General features: G+C 37.6%; 1 long non-coding RNA gene across 1 annotated transcript; it reads right to left on the bottom strand.

Moving 5' to 3' along the window:
* Positions 1-497: 497 nt before the first annotated feature.
* Positions 498-25,576, bottom strand: LOC134805905 (uncharacterized). The gene is made up of 2 exons (XR_010146426.1): positions 24,783-25,576; positions 498-1,013 (listed from the first exon to the last, which is right to left on the bottom strand). It is a non-coding gene; the product is annotated as an uncharacterized LOC134805905 (long non-coding RNA).
* Positions 25,577-26,781: the final 1,205 nt, after the last annotated feature.

The following is a 26,781-nucleotide window of genomic DNA, read 5'->3' as shown; positions in this document are numbered from 1 at the left end:
GAGAAGAGAAATAGAGCTCGCATTAAACTTAGATCTATCCTTCTGAGAGCAATCGTCTTCGTTATAGTTCGCTGCATAATCGCTGTAACAGAGTTTGTCGTGAGGCAAGACGTCGGTATATTCACAAATCCATCGACGACGAGTGTCCTCCGACAAAACTTTGGAATTTTTTGAAGTAGGGGTGGGTAAAGTTCAACAGCGTCCAGATGGTACTCTCGACTTAGACGGTATGAATTCTCATTTTAGTTACTCTCCTACTACTCTGGACCCATCTGTTAAGCAGACCACAATTTCATCTCTTTCTGACAGGCTACACCCCAACTCCTCTGTTTTCGATCTGGGTGTCATTTCTCCGCAGGAAATACTTTCTATCCTCAAGAATATTAAGACGAAAGCCATTGGTGAGGATAGCCTAAGTCTGGATATGCTCATGGTTACGGCGGATTACATTGCTCCTGTCCTTTCCCAAATTATAAATTACTCCTTTTCATCCGGTACCTTCCCGTCTATATGGAAACACGCCCATGTAATCCCACTTCCCAAAACTTCTAGTCCAATCTCTTATTCCCAATATCGGCCCATTTCCATCCTTCCAGTTTTATCAAAAATAATTGAACACTTCGTAAATCGTCGCCTTTCATCACATCTCAACAGACATAGTATGGTCAATCCTCTCCAATCTGGTTTCCGCCCCGGGCATAGCACTGTCACGACATTGGTTAAGGTAACCGATGACGTTCGTCTTAATATCGAGGGTGGGAAGCTCACTCTCCTTGTGCTCTTGGACTTTAGTAGTGCCTTCAATAATGTAGATTTTGATATTCTCCTAGGTATACTTAATACGCTTAACCTTTCTCAATCTGCTCTCGCTTGGTTTCGAAGCCACCTCTTTGGTAGGCGCCAGCGAGTAAGGGTCGACGACAAGGTCTCCGGGTGGTGTGACCTTACCGCTGGTGTCCCCCGGGGTGGTGTGCTCTCTCCTCTGCCTTTTTCCATCTTTATTGACGGCATTACTGAATCTTTAAGTAAAAAATTAAAACGAAAATATTTCTTTGCTAATCCGCGAAAAGATAATGTGCTAGTCAATCATTGCTAACCCGTTATACTTACTTGCGTATTTTTACATGCAATTAATATTCCCACCCTCCCACCGCAAAAATAAATACGCAAATGAATATAACAAACCACCACCAAAAGAATAATCCTCGACACGTGTTTCGCCTCTCTACGAGGCATCCTCAGGAGTTGTTGACGGTCTGACGCCTGGCAACGGAATGACCTGTCTAGAATGGTCGGCCATATTTATACCTTGACCACTCCCCCTACTGTGCAAGTGTGAGTGAGATGGAAAAATTCGTAATAACGGCGATGACGCAACATTCAATTGTTCGTTAAGAATCATGCCCCTATTGTTGTACCTAATTATTTCCAGTTCTTCCAGAACACCCAAACGCAATCCCTTTCCGCAAACATGTAAAATATCAAAAGAATGATTCTCAGATAAAGTGTGAACTGTATCTAATAAGTGCTTTGCAAAATTGGACTTCTCTGGATGGTTATGTCTATATGACGTAACATGCTCTTTATACCTAGTAGTGAAATTACGGCCCGTTTGCCCCACATACACCTTATTGCAATCGTCACAAGTAAGCTTATAAACTCCAGACTTTTTCCCATTCTCGATCTTATCTTTGCCATTGCAAAGCTTTGAGTGCAAAGTGTTATTTGTCTTAAAGGCCACAGGAAATTGCATCAGACAACTTGCCAACATAAGTTATGCTCGCTTGATATTTCTTAATCGGTTCTGAGGATCGTTCCGCATACAACATAGTGTTGACTATACTATTCCGCTTTTTTCTGATGATACCATCCACAACAGACTTATCGTAACCATTTGAAACTGCTAAGTGATAAATATTATTTAATTCAATCTGATAGTGTTCATCAGAAAGAGGCACAGTCAACATTCTATGCACATAACAATGAAAAGCAGCCAACTTATGCTGCCACGGATGCGTGGAAGAAGCCGGGATAACTGTATCGGTATGTGTAGGCTTACGGTAAATTTTGAACTGATGCCTGTTGTTTACTTTAGTAATTGTTAAATCTGGGTGTCATTTCTCCGCAGGAAATACTTTCTATCCTCAAGAATATTAAGACGAAAGCCATTGGTGAGGATAGCCTAAGTCTGGATATGCTCATGGTTACGGCGGATTACATTGCTCCTGTCCTTTCCCAAATTATAAATTACTCCTTTTCATCCGGTACCTTCCCGTCTATATGGAAACACGCCCATGTAATCCCACTTCCCAAAACTTCTAGTCCAATCTCTTATTCCCAATATCGGCCCATTTCCATCCTTCCAGTTTTATCAAAAATAATTGAACACTTCGTAAATCGTCGCCTTTCATCACATCTCAACAGACATAGTATGGTCAATCCTCTCCAATCTGGTTTCCGCCCCGGGCATAGCACTGTCACGACATTGGTTAAGGTAACCGATGACGTTCGTCTTAATATCGAGGGTGGGAAGCTCACTCTCCTTGTGCTCTTGGACTTTAGTAGTGCCTTCAATAATGTAGATTTTGATATTCTCCTAGGTATAGCTAGAAAATTCAGTGAGTTGTCTTGCTCTAGTTCCTTTTGAAACTTAATTTTTGGATGCTTACTATTAATTTCAGCAATAAATGCATCCAGCAAGCCCATACTACCCGTCCAACAAATAATCAAATCATCCACGTATCTAAAATAGTATAATATATTATTGTTGCCCACAATATGCTGGTTCTCAAAATGGTCCATAAAAATATCAGCCATTAAAGGACTTAGTGGTGAGCCCATAGCCAAACCATCACTTTGCAGATAATACTGTCCCCCAAATCTGAAATAATTTTGTTTCATACAAATCGCTGTTAGATCTATCAATTCATCTACTTCCCCTGGATGTAAACGTTGCCTTTCAAAAAGACCCTTAAGAATCTACAAAGTCTCTCCATATGGCACATTTGTAAACAAACTGTCTACATCCAATAAAAGAAGAACAGCATTATCTGGTATGTTAATGTCCTTGATCTTTTCTATTAACTGCAAACTATTTTTCAAGCAAAATTTCGGCTGGAACTGGGACTTGTCTCTTATAATGGAATTCAACCTTTTTGCCAGATTATAAGTTGGCGCACCCAAATATGAGACCACTGGACGAACTGGGATATTATCCTTATGAATTTTGGGAAGTCCATAAAGAATAGGAGCTCGTGGATTCATAGGTACAACCATACTCTTCTGATGTTCGGTTTCAAAAACAAACGAAGAATTCTTAACTGCTTGTCTAAGATCTTTCTGGAACCCTGGAGTTGGGTCTCTTTGCAATCTCGAAAATCCGTGTCCTTGAATAGGGTCTAGTACTTTCTGATTATACTGTCCCTTCTCCATAATCACAATGCAGTTGCCTTTGTCTGCCTTTGAAACCACCAAATCACTGTCTTGCACTTTCTGTTGTATAGATCTCAACAGCAAAACATCAGAATCAACACACGCACTCTGCTGGACTAGTACTCTTGATAACATTAGCCACCATGGTCTTTGTATCTACATCACCACGGCCCCGTACTATTGCAACCTCAGAATCCACTGCCAAATTTTCTAATGTTCTCTGAGTAATTTTTGTCTGGAAATTATACTTCAAACCTTTATCTAAAAGCCCAATTTCATTTTCTGAGAACTCCACATTAGTTAAATTCTTGACTCGAGGATGGAAAACATGGTGAGTTGTTACTTGCACATCCCTTCTCCTTAAAAATGAACCAGAACTCGACTCTGTTAACCTATGCAATTTGTTAAGCTGGGTAGTATACATCTGGTGTGCAAGTTCAGAAGCAAAGTATCTCGCCTTCTGGTCCAGAATATCGAATTCGAGATTATGCAACTTAAATGAAAGTTCTGAATATAACACTTTAAGATGCAATTTCAAATTATCCCTTACTGAAAACCAGTGGCGAGATTTTTCAGAGAAGTCCAATTTTGCAAAGCACTTATTAGATACAGGTCACACTTTATCTGAGAATCATTCTTTTGATATTTTACATGTTTGCGAAAAGGGATTGCGTTTGGGTGTTCTGGAACAACTGGAAATAATTAGGTACAACAATAGGGGCATGATTCTTAACGAACAATTGAATGTTGCGTCATCACCGTTATTACAAATTTTTCCATCTCACTCACACTTGCACAGTAGGGGGAGTGGTCAAGGTATAAATATGGTCGACCATTCTAGACAGGTCATGGTCTAATAAAACATGGTCTTCTATTCCCAGAGTGACACGGGCCTACGTCACAATAACATTGCCACTTTATTTCAACATAACATGTTACATGGGTACATTATAGCTATGGTTAATAAGTTAAAATATTTCTTTATAATTTTATAATTTTCATTTATAATGTATTTTATCTTAAATTTTACAATAACACGTCATTTTTAATTATTCGTTAGCAATATCTTCCGATTCACGAAAGAAATTTCAGACGTTCGGGTAATTCTGTTTACATTACTGGCAACACAGGATAGCGCTGTCACATTTGACAATTCGGGTCTAGATAACTTCATGCCCTGACCGTCATCCTTGTCGAACGCGTGTTAATTGTTATTTCCTTCTCGCTCAGTGTCAGCAGTCGCAGTGTTTTCCAAACTTTTCACGTCGTAAGCTTGGTAATTAATGTGTAACTGTGAATTAGTTTTTTAAACGTTTGTCTTGTGTAGATAAATAAAGTTTAATTTAATACATTAGATTTGTTTTATTTTACTATGTTTCTACATGAATAACTTAAAATTAATGCCATTAAAATAATTTTCACCGTTGGTTAAAATTCTCCCACATTTTAAAGTTTGAGAACCTGTAAACAGCATGATGACGTAGGCCCGTGTCAGTTAGGTCATACGCGAATCTCGGAATAGAGTACCAGGCGGAGTATATTATTACAGGTCATTCCGTTGCCGGGCGTCAGACCGTCAACAACTCCTGAGGATGCCTCGTAGAGAGGCGAAACACGTGTCGAGGATTATTCTTTTGGTGGTGGTTTGTTATATTTATTTGCGTATTTATTTTTGCGGTGGGAGGGTGGGAATATTAATTGCATGTAAAAATACGCAAGTAAGTATAACGGGTTAGCACTGATTGACTAGCACGTTATCTTTTCGCGGATTAGCAAAGTAATATTTTCGTTTTAATTAAGACGAAACGGGAGCTGAGCTAAAAGTCAATTTTGAGATTTCAAGCTGAATATACCCGTCGCTCTGACGGGGCGTGAGAGACTGTATTTGTGTGTGTAATGCACGCACACAGATGCGTACGCTTGCACCCGCGCGCGCCTCATTGCCGACAATTTGCAATGTCATTTTTCGTGCGTTAAGTACTGCCACGAGGCGTTCACTTATTACTTACTGTGTTGCGATTGAATTTTTTGACCCGGCTTACGTTTACGGAACTCGATAATCTTTCTACTACTGTGACTTGGCTTTGTTTACTTGACTTTGCTGATCAGCTTATTGTTTTGGACTCCGTGAGTTGTGGTTACCTATTGGACCGCACGCAATTCATCTACCTTTATTCAAGTAAGTACCTTTTGTTATACCTACGTGTTGTTTACAAAACTTCTGGTTATAATATTACAATAATTATGACATTTGTGTTGCACGTAGGGTACCTACTTATGATACTTACTGTGACGTCTAGGTTCTGTTGTATTACAAGGTGATAAATAAAACTCAGTTGGTCAGTCAGGTGTGCTCCGCGACCCGCCTGTACGCCATGACAGTTGACAACAGAATGTCGACTTGCAGGTAGTTCGCATTGCACTTTTATTGTATAAACGTCACATCTCTTCCTTTTTGTAATGATTTATTTATTTTATTTTATGCGTTAGCCATGCAACAATAGTTCAGTCATCTCACATCTGTTTATCTTATAACTGCTAGGTTAATTTAGATTCTAATTCCGACATACTACCACCGGTTCGGAAAACAGCGTTAACCTCAGACCCGAGAAGAACCGGCGGAAGAAACTCGGCGAGGTGTGGATATATTCATTTCTCAACAGTTCAACAATAAACATTTTTTAACAATATAACCTTGGAATATTTTCACTATTCCTAGTATCTCTCTCAGTTGCTTAGCGGTCAGCTGGAAGAGATCCTTTAAAGGGATGAGTTCGCCTTTGTACACATTTATTCTATTCTCTTATTGTTATGTACTTGTTTAGCGTAATAAAGTGTTTTAATACAATTATGGTTTTACTTTTACATTGTCTGTCTTTCTCCTTCTCCTTTTTTCAGTTTTGAATTTCGAGTCTGCTTTCTTTTATTCAAATTGATAATAACTCGAGGTTTAAATATCTTACCAGTTTAAACTTAATTGATACATATTTTCTTTGGATGCTTACACTTTTCTAGGTATTTTCATTAGCGTTCAAGCTATATACACGTTTCACACAATTAATACCTATTTCGTGAATTTCCAATAAAATTGTAACATACAGGTCGCTTTCCAATAACATCTCGTACATGTACATTATTTATTGGCAACAACTGATTTCCTCAGTTTTACTTGGCTGTTTGATAGGTAATATAGTATAATATATAGATATAATGCAATTTATAATATACGTAAATGGTCCAATGTTAAGTAAGGTAAAAAGTCATACCAGATATCACAACCTATTTAGTTTTACTTGTGTACTGGTATGTTATTTACGCAAACCATGATCTATACAAATAGATTTCTATTACTCGGGTAAAATGATGTAGGTACCTACATATTTGACCGTTATTATTATAAATTGCATTGGATACATTATTTAATTACCGTTTTTTAATTATACTACTTGCTGAATACAGTATTGACCTCAATTATATTCAAGTATGGTATATCGACTGTACTGTTAATCTAGCAACTTAATGTTACTTATACAATGAATGATATTATTTATGTTATGAAAACAACTTTAATCCCTGCTTACAATTGGAAGTTGATTTTAGCCTTGACTATAGTCTACAATAGCCCTTGACTACAATATACACAGCCTTAATTTTACAGTTACAGTCACATTAATAAATTTTTTTATAGATATTTTGCTTCCCTTAGGTTCAATTACTTACAGATTTATTATAGAGCAAAACTAGCATCTGTGTATGTTCATTTTGATGGTGGCATATATTGTTTAACTCTAATTATGTATATTTTACAAGGAACCAATGGAATTTCATTACCATGAACACGGTTTCACCGACTACATTGTTCGAAGATTTACTTTATTATTATTCCGTTGCTTTAATAAAACCCTACGCCATTTTGGGTTTTAGTTCATCTTGGTACTTAGTACCTGTACGATAATTAAACAACGACTTAAGTAAATATTTCTTTGATAATATATATATGTACTCTTGCAAATATAGAGGCTCGATCTGCAACCTCAATTTACAAGGTTTGTTTGATTTTGTTAGTTTCAACCTCAACTAGGCAAACTGCAATTTGGTGCAATCAAGATCACGTCTGGTCCTTACGTTTTTATACGTACACAGTATAAATTTCCCACTAACGTGCCTTTTTATTACACTTAATTAAAACTCATCTCTATCTGGGTAACTGTCCGATATTGACGCCATCGCTTGGCCGTCCATTTTACGGATTTGGTTACTATGTTCGTATGTGTATGTTTTCACTATTAGGAACAAGTCATATATAAAGTAGCGCAGTGGGAGTGCAAGGTTTCACGCATCGTCACTGATTGGTACTTTGTATTTTTTTCAGCATTTACTTTAGATACCTACACAATGTGTGGCATCTAGCACCCAGCGTCTATTTATTTACCTTAAATTGACCTTTGACCTGATTGTAAATTTATAGAATTACTATTGTGTTCTTTTGGCACTAAAATTAGTTGATTGGCTTTAGGTAATTTATTTATTTTTGGACTTTAATTTAGTCGGCCCGTCGACTTTTATCGGTACTCATTTAGTCCTAGTGCAGCTTTGCATTTTGAATTGGCCTTTGTAGGCACATTTATCACATGCCGGCACATTTTATCTTTTAGGGGGAAGGCGGCGCCATTATCGCAATCCTGTCTACCTGTTTGTTATGTTTGCCCAAAAACTCTTTCAGTTGCCTCCTAACATTTTATCAAATTTGTTCCCATAATCACTTGTTTATTGTAACTGAAACCCCTAGATTCAATATTTTCCTTTAGATCGGCGGAGGCTCAATTTTCCGCATTGAAATCACATTTAGAATCATTAGGAATAGATTAGATTAGAAATTTCCAAAGTACAATTCTTGTTGCATCAGTCGAAACACGAATCGTTCATACAAACTCTGTTTTTGCGAAAAGTATTCTTATAATTTGTCGACAGCAACTTTAAAAATGTCCATTACGCTAGCTTCTGAAACGTGCGTACTTGGAAGAGTGCTCGCAGATAGCAGGCACACGACACTCAGACACATTCTAAAGCAGACAATTAAGACGTCATTGTAATACTAACCGTAAGTAAGCACGGAACATGTGCGTTAGGTAAGTACCTTCTAACTACCGAGTTTCTGTACTTAAGGAGTTATCGAAGTAACCTAACGTGTAACAAACAGAACAGGTAGACACAGTCATATACATAGGATTGGAAACCAAGACATACATTAAAGTTCAACGAGTCTTTAAATATTTTTTTTTTTTTTTTATTATTTTAAATATTATAGGACATTTCTTACACAAATTGACTAAGCCCCACGGTAAGCTCAAGAAGGCTTGTGTTGTGGGTACTCAGACAACGATATATATAATATATAAATACTTAAATACATAGAAAACAACCATGACTCAGGAACAAATATCTGTATCATCATACAAATAAATGCCCTTACCAGGATTCGAACCCGGGACCATCGGCTTCATAGGCAGGGTCACTACCCACTGGGCCAGACCGGTCGTCATCGTCTTTGTGACAATAACCTGAGTTTCACTCCTTATCGTTAATTATAGTCACATATTACTAACAATTTAAATTTTATGGATTTTTTTCTGAGCTATATTTATTTTTAATTCTGAAGAACTTATCATTTGCACTACATGGGCCGATATCCCATGCAGCACTCGCGGAGTTTTCACTCCAATGGTATTTCCTTATTCGGACTTAGGTTCCACTCACGGAGTCTTCACTCCAATTGTAGGTATTTATTTATACGGAACTCGTATCTTGCATAAACTATACATTAATACCATTGTCTTTTCAGCCTATGAAACTCGACTTTTCTAGTTTTCATATTTATAGGCAAGGTTGTGTCAATGTGTAGTTAGTTATTTTAAATACACCATAGTCGGCATCAGCAACCCCGCCCCACCACCATAACCGCGGTACTTGCATTTGAAAACTCGTTTAAATAATTAAATAAAGAACTTATTTAAGGAGGACAAGGTAAGCATTTCATGAGTTTCCAAATGTAATCGATCACCGCGCAATCATTGCTGGCGCGGCAGAATTATTAAGCATAGCCATACCTTCCCAAGGCCCACGGTCCTACCAGCTGTAGTAGGTACTTTCTAAGTTCGGTTCGGTGGAAGAATTTTTTACATTTATTCGGAAAATGGTTTTTTTTTATTATAATTATTTTCAACAAAATCTGTTTACTGCACACATGTACGCCTCTAGATTCTTCAGACTCTCAAGACTCTTAGACCCTTTAGACTTCTTTAGACTATTTAAACTCTTACAATCTTTAGACTCTAACTTAGATTCTGTAGTCTCCTTAAGACTCTTTAGACTATTTAGACACTTTACTTTTTAGACTATTTAGTCTCTTTACTCTTTAATCTCTTGAGACTCTTTAGACTCTTTAGACTATTTAGACTCTTTAAACGCTTTAGACTCTTTAGACTATTTAGACTCTTTAGACTCTTTAGACTCTTTAGACTCTTTAGACTATTTAGACTCTTCAGACTCTTTAGACTCTAGACTATTTAGACTATTTAGTCTCTTTAGGCTCTTTAGACTATTTACTCCTTAGACTCTTTAGACTCTTTAGACTATTTAGACTCTTTAAACGCTTTAGACTCTTTAGACTATTTAGACTCTTTAGACTCTTTAGACTCTTTAGACTCTTTAGACTCTTTAGACTCTTTAGACTCTTTAGACTCTTTAGACTCTTTAGACTCTTTAGACTCTTTAGACTCTTTAGACTCTACTCTTTTAACTCTTTAGACTTTTCAGACTCTTTTCACTCTTTAACTCTTTAAACTCTTAAGACTCTTTAGGTTTAAACTCTTAAGACTTTAGGTTCTTTAATCTAACTTATTTTTATTTTTTATTTCCTTATACATGACGGAGGCACGGGCGACGGCAGTGGGCATAGTACCTCAATGTATTACTTCACAGCTAAATCAGTATGCTACCTTTGGTCCGACTTCTAGCGCGGTCCGATCAAGACTCCCCACCAGCGGCGGAGCCTCGCTGCTCCAGTCCTCCCGCCTCAACGTCAAGTTGGTCAACCTGCTTGACCAGTCCACCAACATAGCGACAAAAATACCAACTCGTGCCTACCTTCACCCAAGAGAAACCTCTTGACGTTTCAAAGCCTTCTACCTGTCATCTTAGTTCAACAATACGCCAATAGACGGCGTTACTCTCTACGTTATGAATTTCGTTACAACTTCCAAATAGCAAACATTGCTAGTAGCCAAACATTGCTAATCATTGTATACAGGCGTCTAAAACTATGAACTGTAACGCTGCAATACGTCCTTCTGGAGTCACGCCCCGACACGGCCGTCCTGCGGTTCACACGTCCCCGTGTGAGCGAGCCGTATCTGAAAAGGAAAATAAATTTGCAACAGTAATTGCTCTAAAACTCGGCCAACCTGACCATGTGAATAATAATAAAGAGTTGACCATGTCACAAAGTATTGTCTTTATTTTATGAAAGTAATGAAAAAAAGTATTCACATGAAAATAACGGACAACAGATAGTTCATTAACCTTAAAGTCCTTAAACATGATACAAAATTACAAGTCTATTTTCTCTCAAACTCTTTGCTTAACTGACCGATAATCCTGGGCAATACTCCAGGGTGACCGAACCACATGGACAACCCCGGAAGACGACCGACATTCCTGGACAATCCTGGGGTAACCGACAGCTACCTTGCCTTAGCTAGGTAACTCCGAGGACAACCCCAGGACGACCGACTTTCCTGGACAATCCTCAAGAACGACCGAAATCCATGGACAGTTCCTGAGGATGACCGACATTCCTGGACAATCTCTAAGGGTGACCGAACTCCATGGACAACCCCTGAAGACGACCGATATTCCTGGACAATCCTCCAGGGCGACCGAACCACATGGACAACCCCGGAAGACGACCGACATTCCTGGACAATCCTGGGGTAACCGACAGCCACCTTGCCTTAACCAGGTAACTCCGAGGATAACCCCAGGACGACCGACTTTCCTGGACAATCCTCAAGAACGACCGAAATCCATGGACAGTTCCCGAGGATGACCGATATTCCTGATCAATTCTCAAGGGCGACCGAAATCCATGGACAGCCCCTAAGAAAGACCAACACACATGAACAATCCTCAAGGACGACCGAACCTCCTGGTCAGCCCCTGAGTACAACAACAACTACAGAAACTCGCTCAGAAGTAAAGTTCTAAACAGAAGTAAAACATCTCAAAATAATCCCAACGAAATGTGAACTGCTCACCAGATTAATAAAGTATGATGCACGCGTCCAAAGGAAGTCCAACCCAAGCACGACGGCTGATGCTTTCCGCCTTGCAGTTGCCGTTGCTGCAGCAGATGGCAGGATGCACGATGTGGTTTATCGTAGCTGGCTGATACTGAAATCATCATTTGCACGGTATCAGGTTTATCATGTCTGCAGGTTCAACTTCAGGGTTTGTGAATGTGGCCTAGTAGCGGACACAAAAGACATGTTGCGATAGAATACGGGACTTTAAAAAAATCTCAGAATAAAATTTAAACTTCAATGAGTGCGTTTTATTTCATTCTATGAACAAACAAACACGTGTTCCAAAAATAAGTAACACCGTAAAATGGGCCAATACGAAAAGTGACAGCTTATTAGTTACGTTCGACTGTTATGCTTCGCCATTACACTCAAAATAAAATTCACTAATAAACAATTAGAACGAAACCTGTCCTTTTATTTCCAAATCTCCAGCACAGAAGATACTGCACAGCTGCTTCTGTGTTACGTGCGTAATGGTGTCTGCAAGTTCGCTCGGCTCTGGCTGCAGGACACTGTAACATTAATTTTCATATGCGTAGCTCATGTTTCCATAGTATGCACGATTTGTGATCTATCACGGCATTACGGGCAATAATTTGACGCAATTTTATTAATTACTAAACGTTACAGGGTAAAGCATTGGCAAATCAGCAGGATCAATTTCTAACGGTGCATTGTATTTTCGTGAAAAACATTTTTTTGAGGGTAGATGCACAAGTGAGCGATGAAATAATATCACGTAGCGACAGCCAATATTTGGTTTTAATTAACAATATAGATTTCACATTAAAATATTGTAAGATCACTTAGATTTAAATGGATTTTAAAAATTAATTGTATTTTCATGGAAAATCAATTATTGAGGGTAGATTCACAAGTGAGCGATGAAATAATATCACGTCGTGATAGCTAATACTTGGTTTTAATTAACAGTATGGATTTCAAATCAAAATAACTCAAGATCGCTTCGATTTAAATGGATTACAAAAATTAATTACAAAGAAACGTAACGGTCCCAGAGATGACGTCACGTAACAACCGTTATGCTAGACTGCCTCAATCATAATTCACAATTTCACAATAATTCTCACCAAATAACATAATGAATTGCACTCACCTTTCAATGAAGGTTAGACACATGAGCTTACCATTAACACGTGTCCAGATTATGGAATGTAGGTCACCAAAACACACGGAAATACACCACGCTCCCAGGGCGTGGCTGTGTAAGCAATACATGAGACACGGGATCCCAACTTCTGATGACGGAGGCACGGGCGACGGCAGTGGGCATAGTACCTCAATGTATTACTTCACAGCTAAATCAGTATGCTACCTTTGGTCCGACTTCTAGCGCGGTCCGATCAAGACTCCCCACCAGCGGCGGAGCCTCGCTGCTCCAGTCCTCCCGCCTCAACGTCAAGTTGGTCAACCTGCTTGACCAGTCCACCAACATAACGACAAAAATACCAACTCGTGCCTACCTTCACCCAAGAGAAACCTCTTGACGTTTCAAAGCCTTCTACCTGTCATCTTAGTTCAACAATACGCCAATAGACGGCGTTACTCTCTACGTTATGAATTTCGTTACAACTTCCAAATAGCAAACATTGCTAGTAGCCAAACATTGCTAATCATTGTATACAGGCGTCTAAAACTATGAACTGTAACGCTGCAATACGTCCTTCTGGAGTCACGCCCCGACATACATATATTATGTGATGTGAAAAGCAGTATGGGTCACATGGTAGCAAAATTATTTTCACTTTGGGCGTTAACACTTGAATCCCTCACTACGCTCAGTATTCCAATTTAATACCTCGCTTCGTTCAGGATTCAATGTTCGCCGTCGCCGTAACCATGACATTTTGCTCCTTAGCGACACAACCTAATGTTTAATTGAAGCAGAGTTGCATCTGTTTTGCTTCGTTCCATTTTAAACAAAACAAAATCAACCCTGAATCCTACACTATAGATTCAAATTTCAATAGCAAATTTCAGATTTTTTCCTTGTATGGCTGGGCCCCAGGAGGGTGAGTGCAATATTAACACAACAACATTTACAACCATAAAAGTATTCCATTTCTGGAGAATACTCGTATTACGCTTAAGCTTTACGACAAATTTCACCGACAGTATCAGTTTGTTTACTTATTTTTCCTTTTGCATTATAGAAACAAGACCCAGATAATATTATGCTGATTTGGTTAAATAATTTAAATGCATATCTAACTAGCACACGTAAGCTAAGTAGCACCATGTTGTATAGCAGATGATCTGTTGATTTTTATTGAGTCTGACGCTAAATAAAGCGTACACTTATTATTTATTTAGGTAGATAACTTCTGGTTAAAAGTGTTAACCCTATTATGTGAACTATTATTAAGCATTTGTCGTTAATTTGATACATTTGTGAGCTAATAATAAACTACAGCGCACCCAGATATTGTTTCAACAACCGTTAACGCAGACAGCACCACGTTGGTATACTTAGTTACCTGTAGTAAATTACCGGTGAACAGACATATTCAGCACTACACAGCAATATGCGCGACAGTTTATTTATTATACGTATAACTTAATTATAGTTTTACACGCTTCCTTAAATACACAGTCGCTATAAAAGTTTTATTTCTATTTTATAATAACTTATTTTACTGTATTTGGCTTAATTTCTGTTCACCGACCCGTTTTTTGGAAAGGTAAAAGCATTAAATAGTATTTAAACTGAATAAGACGTTGAAATGTGCCCTATAGTAATAATATTAGCGTAAAAATAGTTCTTTTCTCGATCAAAATATAGTTTCAATACCAGAAGTGTACCTTATAAAGATGTTTATGTGCTCAGAACTATAAATTAAGTCCACAATGGGTCCATCATACCTGTGCTATTTGGGTCATTCGTCTCCCTCCCTTATATTGAAAAAATAATTTCAAACTGATAACTTTTTGTCGGTTATTTAGCAACTACATCGATTTTTTTTGTTTTTTCTTACGTTCTTTATCCTCGTCGCCATTGTGACGTCTAGGTTCTGTTGTATTACAAGGTGATAAATAAAACTTTGTTGGTCAGTCAGGTGTGCTCCGCGACCCGCCTGTACGCCATGACAGTTGACAACAGAATGTCGACTTGCAGGTAGTTCGCATTGCACTTTTATTGTATAAACGTCACACTTACTTATAAAGAATTCATGATAACGTCAAATAATGAGTCAAAAGGGTAGGGAAAATAAATCGTGTACTTACTTATATATACTCTTACACTCAACAGCCAACTTTAACATTAGAAAAAGGCACTAAATTTAATTTATTATGGGAGGTCGATCATTGTCGATTACATTTTTTTTAAGTTTGCTGCATTTTTCTAATGTCAAAGATGACTTGCCGAAGTATAGGTAGGTACCTACATACATATAGGTAAATCGTGTTTATTAGTTACACACATAATATTTAATGAATATGGCAATAGAGTTTGGAATTCATACTTACCTACTATTCTAAACAACTTTCCTAATAGAGTTTTACTAGAAATAAGTAATAAGCCTAATAAGATTAAGTATATAATAAAAAAAGAACTGAATACCATAGTACAAGAATAATTATTAGTTAAGTAAGCACATAAATATAATACATATACCTACACATAAATATACATTATGTATGATAAGTAATAAATATATTAGAACTTAAGATTAGGGAATAAATTTAATATGTCCCCCTCATCCTAGTTACTAAAATCTTAAATATTAAAGATTATAACTAGGTTAAGAACGTGTAATAGTATTATTTTTTGTGAATTCAAAACAGATTTCATTAAAAAAAATTTTAATGTAAAATGCCTATGTACGTTTATATAAACCTACTTCGATTTATGAAGCACATAATTCTTATAAGCACCATATACCTACTGTATTCTCATAAGGCCCAGGTACTCAAGAAATATGACCAATATTTGCCAGTATCATATTAGTTTTATTTTATTTGAAAATTTAAGGAACTAAAACATCTCTATTCCGATTGAAAGTAATTTATTTAAGTATCTAAATTTCAACGAACTTAACCTCTAAGTATTATACTATAAAGGTACCTGAGGGTATTATTATTATACGAAACATTATTTTAAGAATACGAGTATTCATTACTTTAAAAGGTACCTACTTATAGATTTTATTGCGTGATGCACATATGCGTAATTAGCCGAAACCTTTATAAGAGTGTAATTCATAAGAAGTACATAAGATATAATTTATGTACTGGTTTGCTGTTAGCTTTTAATTGTATCACTCTACTATATATGTTACTCAAATAACTAACACGGTTACACTGTTGTAAGAACATTATTTTTCAGGTAGGCCTTATTATACCTACTATAGGCCTTATTACCTCCTAAAGTCCATTCCAATAGAACTTGCTAACTTTGTCAACAAAGCACGTAACTTTGTTTTGTCACTGTTTCTCCTTGAATTTTCACATAATCTCATCAAACACCATTGTGAAACACATACACTATACACTATTAAAGCGGTCGTTACCGTAAAATACAACAATATATAACTGTATCTTGGATATTTCATTAAAAGTTTAAAATGGTTTCATAAGTTAGGTTATTAGGCCCTGATGTAATGACGTTTTTGTTTCTTTTACATTCTACAATTGTCTATGATGGGTAGTGTTGTGACTAAAGTTGGTGATATACTCGTAAAGCCGCTACACACTACGCGACTCACGGTCTGTACCTGCCAACGCGGTTATATATACTACGCGGTAGTTTGACAATTTTAAATTTCAATAAATATGTAAACTCAGATTAATCGTTTTAATTCCTTTTTTTTAAATAACCTTTTCCATTCTTTCGCACCATTTTTAAACATTATTTTTAAACTACGGAAAATTATAACTGGTTGTTTTGGACTGTTCATAAATAAAAATCTACCCTACATTTGACAAAATAATGACTGTTGAATGATTGACGGTTTCAATATTATTTTACTCGTTCACTGTTTTTCTTGGCATGTACGCGTATCCATAGTCTAATAAAACATGGTCTTCCATTCCCAGAGTGACACGGGCCTACGTCACAACAACATGGCCGCTATATATAGCGCTATCGCATATTATCATATAGCGCTGTCGCATGATGACGTAAGCCCGTGTCAGTTAGGTGACCTAGAAAAGACGGGAATGGAGTACCAGGCGGAGTATATTATTATACCATGCGCGTATCTTACTTCTTTGTTATTGAATTTTCTAACGACTTGGCCTGATTTACGGATTTTGTTTTGCATTGTGATCTGGATATTATTTGACTTTGGAACGACGACTTATTGCTACCTTACACGGATTCTGATATTGCTTATTATTGCCGGCAACGAAAAAATGAGTGATCAGCCAGGAACATCTCAAACTTCGGACTTGCAACCACGAAAGAGAGCGAAACACACTCCAGTTCAAATGACGGAAAATGAAAAACAAATTGCTATTAATGTGTACAAGTACGTAGAAAAGACATTGCCATCCTATCCCCATAAAAAAGACGTGCTACCGATTGTTTCAGAAATAATGGGAGTTTCTAGCCATACAATTGATAACGTGATTAAGTTTTATGAAAAAACTGGGACGGTTAAACAACCCGCAGCCAGCAGGCCACCAAACCGCGCTAAACTTAGCAAATTTGATAATTTTACGTTGACGGCTATTAGGAGAAAAGTACATCAATTTTATTTTGATGGTGAATTGCCCACTGTTGAAAAAGTGACGGCAGCAATCAACGAAGATTATTATTCGATATGGTTTGACATAAAAACTGGGCAAGTGCGAGTCGGACTCGCGCACGAAGGGTTCCGTACCATAAAGCAAAAAAAAAAAACGGAAAAAAATGCAAAAAGAAAACGGTCACCCATCCAAGTACTGACCACGCCCGACGTTGCTTAACTTTGGTCAAAAATCACGTTTGCTGTATGGGAGCCCCACTTAAATCTTTATTTTATTCTGTTTTTACTATTTGTTGTTATAGCGGCAACAGAAATACATCATCTGTGAAAATTTCAACTGTCTAGCTATCACGGTTCGTGAGATACAGCCTGGTGACAGACAGACGGACGGACAGCGAAGTCTTAGTAATAGGGTCCCGTTTTACCCTTTGGGTACGGAACCCTAAAAATGGTAACACACTATCGCACCGCACCACGACCTTGGTGCGTCGCACCCATAAGTGATATATAGTTCGTTTTTAGCATTAAAAATAAGGTAAACAATCTTTATGTCTTTGTTTTTGATTGAAAAACACATTCAAAAAATAAGTTACGGCAAATATGTAACAATAATGAATCCAACACGATCATTTATATTCTTCTGCTTTCATAAGTAATAGTTACTGATTTTTAATAAGCGTTTTTCAATTAAAAGACATGTCAAGATCGCTTACCTTCTTTCAAGTTCTTTTTAATGCAAAAAAACGAACTATAGAGCGAGAAAGAGATATCTGTTTCTCGCTCTCACTTATGGATGCGACGCACCAAGTTCGTGATGCAGTGCAATAGTGTGTTACGGCCTTAAGTAAAGGACCAAGTAAGACTCTTGCCCATCACTAGCAAATTCATCATTCAGAGACAATTTCAATATGGCGGTTTGTTTACATACTTTGCAAGTTCTATTGGAATGGACTTTAGATGGGATTAAATTAAGGTATGTTGTGGCTTATATCTGACACTTGACAGTGACAGTACTGACATTTCTTTTTAATTTTTATATTGTTGCCAGGGTTTAAAGTAACGTTACGTTACTAATAACGTTTTTTTGGATCGTTTTTTTTTCTGTATGTTTATTTTTTCAGTTGAAACGTTTTAATTGCAGTACTGCTGGCGGGTAGTAGAATGAAATTTAGTCGTATATTTTAATCATTTTATTTTTTAATCATACACATTATTTTATATATATATATATATAATATTTATACCTATATCATTTATTTTTTATGACACAACATAGTTTAGCTTGCGACAGTGATAGTGGTGATGAGTTTACTTCTTTATCGTCCGGCGGAGATGACGACAGCTTCCACAGCCTTCCGCCCTCCCTTCATGACATACTTAACGGACAACTAGTCGACGTGCCTAAAAATTTTAATATTGTACATATCAACGCCCAGAGTATTCCCGCCCACTATAATGACCTTCTATTAACCTTTGATTTAAATAACATACATGCCATTCTTGTTTCTGAATCCTGGCTCAAACCTTGCTTGCCGTCCACCTCATACTCCCTGCCTGGATTCCAGTTGGTGCGGAATGACCGCTCCGGTAGAGGCGGTGGTGGGGTTGCCATCTATATTCGATCTCACATTCCTTTTTCTATTATTAGTATGTCACCCACTTGTTCCAACGAAGCAGAGTATCTATTTCTTGACATTTGCTTATCCCATTCAAAGGTTCTTCTTGGTGTTTTTTATTCTCCTTCTATGCACATAAGTTACTTTTCTTCACTTGAAAAACTCCTCGAAGACCTTAAGCCTTCATTCAATCATCAGATTATTATGGGTGATTTCAATACATGTTTATTAAAAAATGATTTCCGATCCAAATCATTAAATTCCTTAGCTAGCGCTTGCGACTTAGCCATACTCCCTTCTGGTCCTACTCACCACTTTCCCAATTGTTCTCCATCTTTACTGGATCTGACTCTTGTTTCCTCTTCAAGTCATGTTGCTAAATACGAGCAATACCCGGCAGTAGAATTCTCTTACCACGATTTGCTTCTCTTATCTTATAAAATTCGACCGCCTAAATCTAAACCCAGAATCCTATTACAGCGTAGTTTTGGTAGAATGAGCGTTGAGCACTTGTGCGATGATGCTCTTCAGATTGATTGGAGCGTGATTTCTAAGGCTAGTGATGTCAATGACAAACTTCTCTTATTTAACTCTCTTCTATCACAGCTTTATGATACCCATGCCCCAATCCGTCCCGTTAAAATTAAGCATCTTCCGGCTCCATGGCTGTCCGATAACATACGATCTTTGATTGCTAAGAAAAACGTAGCTAAAGCAAAATACAGGATTAATCCATCTGACAGAAATAAGGAAAAATACCATACGTTGCGTAACAGATGCAGCACTGTCTGCCGTGATGCCCAGAGACGTCACATCCACGGTTCCATTGAAAATGGCGATCCTACTAAGACCTGGAAATTCCTTAAAACATTAGGAGTAGGTAAATCTCAGCAATCCCCTGTGAATAAGGATGTAGATCTTGATTTGCTCAACCAGCATTTCTCCGCTTCTGCTACTTTCAGTGGACCGGTCAAGACTCAGACTCTCAACGATCTGTCTAATTTCACAACTTCTGTCTCCTCTCAATTTACTTTCTCAAAATTTTCCGAATGTGATGTTAAGAAGAACATACTATCAGTATCCTCCAATGCTGTTGGAGTAGACAATGTGAGCCGTAATATGATCCTCCCACTCCTTGATCTCCTTGTTCCTATCATTACCCACATCCTTAATAGTTCTATTTCTTCTAGTATTTTCCCAACGCTTTGGAAAGAAGCTCACATAATCCCTTTACCTAAAAAGTCTAAACCTTCTTCCTTTTCTGACTACCGTCCCATATCCATTCTTCCTTTTCTTTCCAAGGTTCTTGAGCGCTTAGTCCATCAACAACTAACTTCTTATTTAAATAGATATAGCCTCATGAACCCTTTCCAATCCGGTTTCCGTTCCGGTCATAGCACGGTCACATCGCTTATTAAAATCACTGATGACATTAGAGAGGGAATGGATAAAAGGATGGTGACGGTATTAACGTTGTTGGATTTTAGTAACGCGTTTAATACCGTCGATTTTGACATTCTCATTTCAGTATTACGTTCCCTTAATATATCACCTCCAGTTATTCAATGGTTTAGAAGTTACCTTGTCGGTCGTCGGCAGAGAATTAAAGTAGAAGGTTCTCATTCCTCTTGGTCCAACACTCTGGCCGGCGTTCCGCAGGGTGGCGTTCTATCCCCACTACTCTTCTCGATATTTATTAATTCCATCACCAGTAACATCGTCTCTTCTTATCACTTGTATGCTGATGATTTACAAATTTATTCTCAGGGTGTGCTTGACGATCTTCCATCCGTTATTAGTACTACAAATATTGATTTAGAAAACATTTTAGACTGGAGTCATCGCTATGGTCTCATTGTCAATCCATCTAAAACGCAAGCAATAATTATAGGTAGTTCAAAATTAATCTGCCGAATAGATTTTTCTAATTTACCTACGATTTTATTTAACGGCACACAGATTCCTTATTCGTTTCAAGTTAAAAATTTAGGCATAATTATGGACCGTACTCTATCTTGGATTCCCCAGATCAATGAGGTTAGTAGGAAAATGTTTGCTGCTGTAGGATCCCTACGGCGGCTTCGTAACTTTCTACCGCTCGCTACCAAAATTGCGCTTGCTCATGCTCTGCTTCTCCCCATTTTAGATTATGCGGACATCAGCCATCCCGATCTTTCTGTAGAGCAACTAAATAAACTCGAACGTCTTCAAAATCTATGCATCCGGTTCATTTATGGCTTGCGAAAATATGACCACGTCTCGTATTACCGTTCGGAGCTCAAGTGGCTCCCCATACGTTTGCGACGCAATTCTCACATTCTTGCTCACCTGTACGGTATTCTCTTCAACCCCTCTACCCCTATCTACCTGAAGGAGCGTTTCAAATACCTCTCTTCTTTAAGATGCTCCCAGAACTATCTGCTTGCCCAAATTTCTTCTTCTTCTAAATTCTATAACGGTTCTTTTACCTTCCAAGCGATTCGGTTGTGGAATGCTCTGCCGTCTGAGCTAAGACATGCTAAATCGCTTCCCATTTTTAAGGCTCAACTCAAAATTCACTATCTGTCACTTCCTCAAACTCGCTAATAATTAGATTCTGTCTGTCTGTCTGATTCTGTGTTGTGTGATATATGTATGTATATATGTATTTATATATTTATTTATTTATATATCTCTTTAATGTATGTATTCATATTGTTATATATTTAGTTGTGCTGTTTTTTTTTTTTTCCTGATCTTGCACTTCATTTATTTTTGCTACCCTTATACTTATTTCTTCCCTTCGATAATTTCTACTACCTGAAGGTTGTCTGGAAGAGATCGCTCTTTAGCGATAAGACCGCCTGTTGTTGCTTAGTTTTTTATTAATGTTAATTTGCTGTATTTAATAATGTTTTCATTGTGCACAATAAAGAATATTATTATTATTATTAGATGGGCAAAAATTTTGCGTCCATGTCCACCAGTGAGTAAGTGATTGAGATACCTAAACATTTAACTTTATAATGTAAAATGATATAATTTACTAACCTACTCGTTTAATTTCAGGTAGGTTGAATAAGGAACCAAGTAACCATGGGGAGGAGCAGTATTTACTAACATTTTCTTTTTGGGTCTTCAGAGTGTATCGTTTCCTTTTTTTTGCACATATTACACTTAAATATATATTCTCTGTGTAAACCCTTACGTCTTTCAATGACAAAGGCAAGATCAGCAAATATACACTTTGTATGATCGTGCCTGATATTTGAGATCACAGAAAATAAATATTTTAAATCCACTATTCTGCGACCTTCTAAAATGTTGTTTTTCCCTTTGATTCATGATCAAAAAGCTCGGATTCAATAGTCATATCAAACGTCGATTATGCAGTTGATGATGAGCTTGCATTTTCTACCATTGGTGCTGCAAATGCATCAACCGGTGGCGATAAACTTTGCCCTCTTGTAAAACAAATTACTATTGTGATTGTGTCCAGCAAAAGGCCAAAATTCGGTTTACTTTCCTGTTTAAAATATTACTAATTTATTCATATTTCAGATTAGGTACATAGGTAACTGTCTGAATGTTACAATGCCAGCTGGCAAATTCTATCACATTTGTTTGTTTGGTAGTCATGGTAACATTCACTTACATTGATATCCTTATTAAGATCTGTATCTTATTATCCAGACCTTAAAATATTGCCACCGTTGCCCTTTAAAAAAATACTGTTTAAATAATTGGCTACTCAAACAATGCTTCTATAGTATAAATAATGACTACACAAAAATGGGTAGTATTGTATATAATGCACGAAATAAGGCCCGATTCTTAAGCGGGTTTAAATTTTGAGGCCATGTCCGCTAATACTATAGACAAAATATCAAGTTTAATAAACACAAAAAAAAACATTGATGGGCCTTATTTTATAATTTAGGCCTTACTTTGTAATTTAAAGTAGAGTTAGGCCAAGAAAAATCTATAGCGATTTTGATAGAACACGCAGTGCAAGTATTATTTCAAACGTCGCTTCTATGAAATTATGACATATAAATAACACTTGCACTGCGTGTGCTATCAAAACTGCTGTAGACTTTTCTTGGTCTGACTCTAAAATATTCTTTATTACACCACAAACATAAAAACAAATTTAAAAAAAACCGGCGAAGTGCAAGTCGGACTCGCACACGAAGGGTTCCGTACCATTATTTATAAAAACGGTCACCCATCCAAGTACTGACCCCGCCCGACGTTGCTTAACTTCGGTCAAAAATCACGTTTGTTGTATGGGAGGCCCCACTAAAATTTTTATTTTATCCTGTTTTTAGTATTTGTTGTTATAGCGGCAACAGAAATAAATCATCTGTGAAAATTTCAACTGTCTAGCTATCACGGTTCGTGAGATACAGCCTGGTGACAGACGGACGGACGGACAGCGGAATCTTAGTAATAGGGTCCCGTGTTTTACCCTTTGGGTACGGAACCCTAAAACCGATTTACAATGTAGATAAAGGTAGCAACAGGCGGTCTTATCGCTGTTAGTTCTTATTCTTCGTTTGTTTAGCATTAGAGTGAAGGTGACGTGTCTTTTTTAAGCATGCAATCGTATAATTATTTAGCTTTTTTTGTAATAGTTATGTACTTAGTGGTTAATATTAGTATTTACTATATTTTTTTTCAATAATGCTTAAAAACGAAGTATAGACATGACAACCAAATATTAACGCCATTGTAGGGCAGGATATACAGAACATGAATCATTTGTACTGTCATGCTCCGTGATTGTTGAGCCATTTAGGGTTCTAGCTAAATTGGACATTCCATAGAGCACGAGTAAGTATGGAACAACCAATTCAGCTAGGACCCTAAATTGCTCGACAATTACGAAGCGTGCCTGTAGGTACCTAAAAATTTTGTTAACCCATTTTAACCATGCAATAAAATATTTTTGATTTTGATTTCTAATTTGAAATATTAGAATCAAAAAGTTCATAATAGATTGTATACTTATCATAACTACAAAAATGTGTTCCCTACTCTCAACCCAAAACCCCTTGTATCTTAGGATCTAGATATTTTCACACAAGACGGTTTATCGATAACTTCTTACATCACTAGATTATCGACATTAAATGTCGACTATTGCCCATCACTTTTCTGGCTGTGTACGTATTTAGAAACTTGACTCCGCCCCTAAAATTAGTGCGATAGGGACAACTGCAGCTGAGGCGAAAAATCCTGCGTAAAAATGACAAAAATCGAGGTTTCGTAGTCCTCTTTTTCCTCCCCCAAAACTTAACCAATCGTAACCAAATTTGGAAATCTAAATGATTATGAAATTATCTGTGTCGGACCGTTTTGCTTTTTTGGCTAATTGATATCAGTTTTGAATACCACGCCTCTCATTGCGGCATAGTCTATTAGGCCATTTTGGCCGTTTTTGAAGGGCTCTAGCGCCTTAAAAAACAAGAATATCAAAAAAAGCAAAACGGTCCGACACAGATATTGACAATATTAATCTGTGTTGAAAAAATCATTGCTCTAGCTTCAAAAACCACGGAGGAAAACGAGGACTACGTTTGTATGGAGAAATGACCACTCCTGTTGGCTCTTAATATGGATTTCCGCAAAGTAACGCCTGATTCTATTCACTATTTGAATCTTTAAGGTCTAATTACCATCTGTACGCAGACGATTTGCAGATTTACGTGGCGGCTAACATTGACGAACTTCCTTCTCTTTTCAGTAAGATTAATTGCGACCTAAGAGCTATTTGCAACTGGGTTTTGAATTTCGGGTTACAAGTGAACGCTAAAAAATCGCAAGCAATTGTAATTGGCAGTCCTCATTTTGTCTCCAAACTAGCGGATATGGTGTTACCCGATGTTATCTATGACGGGACTTTGATTCCACTTTCCTCTACTGTCAAGAACTTGGGTGTCATCCTAGACCAGACACTCTCAATGGACGCCGCATATATCGGAGGTCAGTAGGAAGCTATTTGCTTCGCTGCACTCTTTGAGGCAACTGCAAAACTTTCTTCCTCTTTCTACTAAAATCTGTCTTGCTCGCTCTCTCTTACTGCCACTCCTCGATTATGGGGACATTGCTTTTGTGGACCTAAGGGAGGAACTGCTTGACAGGCTAGAGCGCTTGCAAAATGTCTGCATTAGATATATATATTTGGGTTACGTAAGTACGATCGCGTGTCTGCCTTCCGCTCGCAGCTTGGCTGGCTGCCGATCGTAGGGATGTGCATGTTCTGTCATTACTCTTTAACGTGTTATTTAATCCCGCATCCCCTACGTATCTATCAGAAAGAATTAGATTTCTGGCTACTGTTTGCGGTCACCGTCTGCGATCTATTGCCAATCTGACTTTAGCCATTCCGCCGAAAAAGTCGCGTGCGTACTGTAGGTCTTTCACTGCCTACTCAGTTAAGCTGTGGAACGATCTACCAGTGGACGTAAGGAAATATCAATCTGTTGCCTCACTCAAGGAGAAGTTGAAAAAGTTGTCCTTATTAGACTCCTGATGTAGTTAGATCTGAATACTTTATTGTATATATATACATTTATATATAGATTATATGTTTATGTATACATATATGTCGACGCTCAGGTGATGTAATTGGTAAATTGAAAATAATGGGCGCTTACATGACATACTTACGATTTATCAAAAACACTTGTAAGCGACGTGGGTAATAAAGATGTCTGTTCAAGAGGCTATGGGAGCGTATTAGAGGCGTCAGGGGTTTTTGTAACGTCTGAATGTGTTCTCGGAAATTGCTCTGTTTGATAATTAATTAGCTTATGGTTTTTGTGGACTAGAATAAGTGGGATCGCCAGGCTGCAGGCTGGCGTCACTCTGGGATTGAATCTCAATCTGGTCGGACAGTAGCAATAGAGACTGCATTACGCCTCGCGTACTTGTACTCGCGTTAAATATCTACGCCCTACGGATGTACCACCTAGTGCATCTAGCCATTCCTGAATACCTAAACCTACATTAAGCCCCGACATCAGATCGAGGGATCGTAACGCGAAAGTACTGCGGGGTACTGTACCTAAAGAAAATTCGATGCATTGTGAATGTTGTGATTTGTGATATCGTGGAATTATGAACTCAAGAGTGAATATTTCAATTCGTGCAAAGACGTAAGGTAAAACTGGTGGTTTCCTGTAAATCCTGTTTGGAGTGTCCTGGACATCAAATCGGGTCAGTTCGTTCCATTATGATTTATGATTGTTACCTTGATGATTTATCATTCATGTCGTTAATTTGCCTGCATGGGGTTGATCCTTAAAAGTGGATTGTTACGTTTTACGTATAAGCGGAAATGTTATTCTTGAGTATTGATTATGAAATTGAATCGAGTCCTTTATCTCTACTTAAAAAACATTGTGGCATTTGTCCGACGGTGATATAGTATGTAGCCTGTTTGGAGAATTTGTAATAATTTTCCAAGACCATAAGTCGATGTTTTTATATGGTAATTAATGGAAAAAAGATACGAGTTGAAATCATTTGCGATAGAGATTTAAGATAACGATCGAAGAGTAATTATCTTCGTTCGCCATTTCCCTTTCATGTCTGAATCCCTGCCTTTGCCTGGAGGAGATCGGCGTTTGGCGATGAGTCCGCCTGTTGTTACGTACCTACCGGTTTCTATTT

This window comes from Cydia splendana, unplaced genomic scaffold (assembly GCF_910591565.1).
Source record: "Cydia splendana unplaced genomic scaffold, ilCydSple1.2 scaffold_80_ctg1, whole genome shotgun sequence".
NCBI classification, from domain to species: Eukaryota; Metazoa; Arthropoda; class Insecta; order Lepidoptera; family Tortricidae; genus Cydia; species Cydia splendana.
The sequence above is the reverse complement of the archived record's forward strand: the minus strand, read 5'-3'. Positions and strand labels throughout refer to the sequence as shown.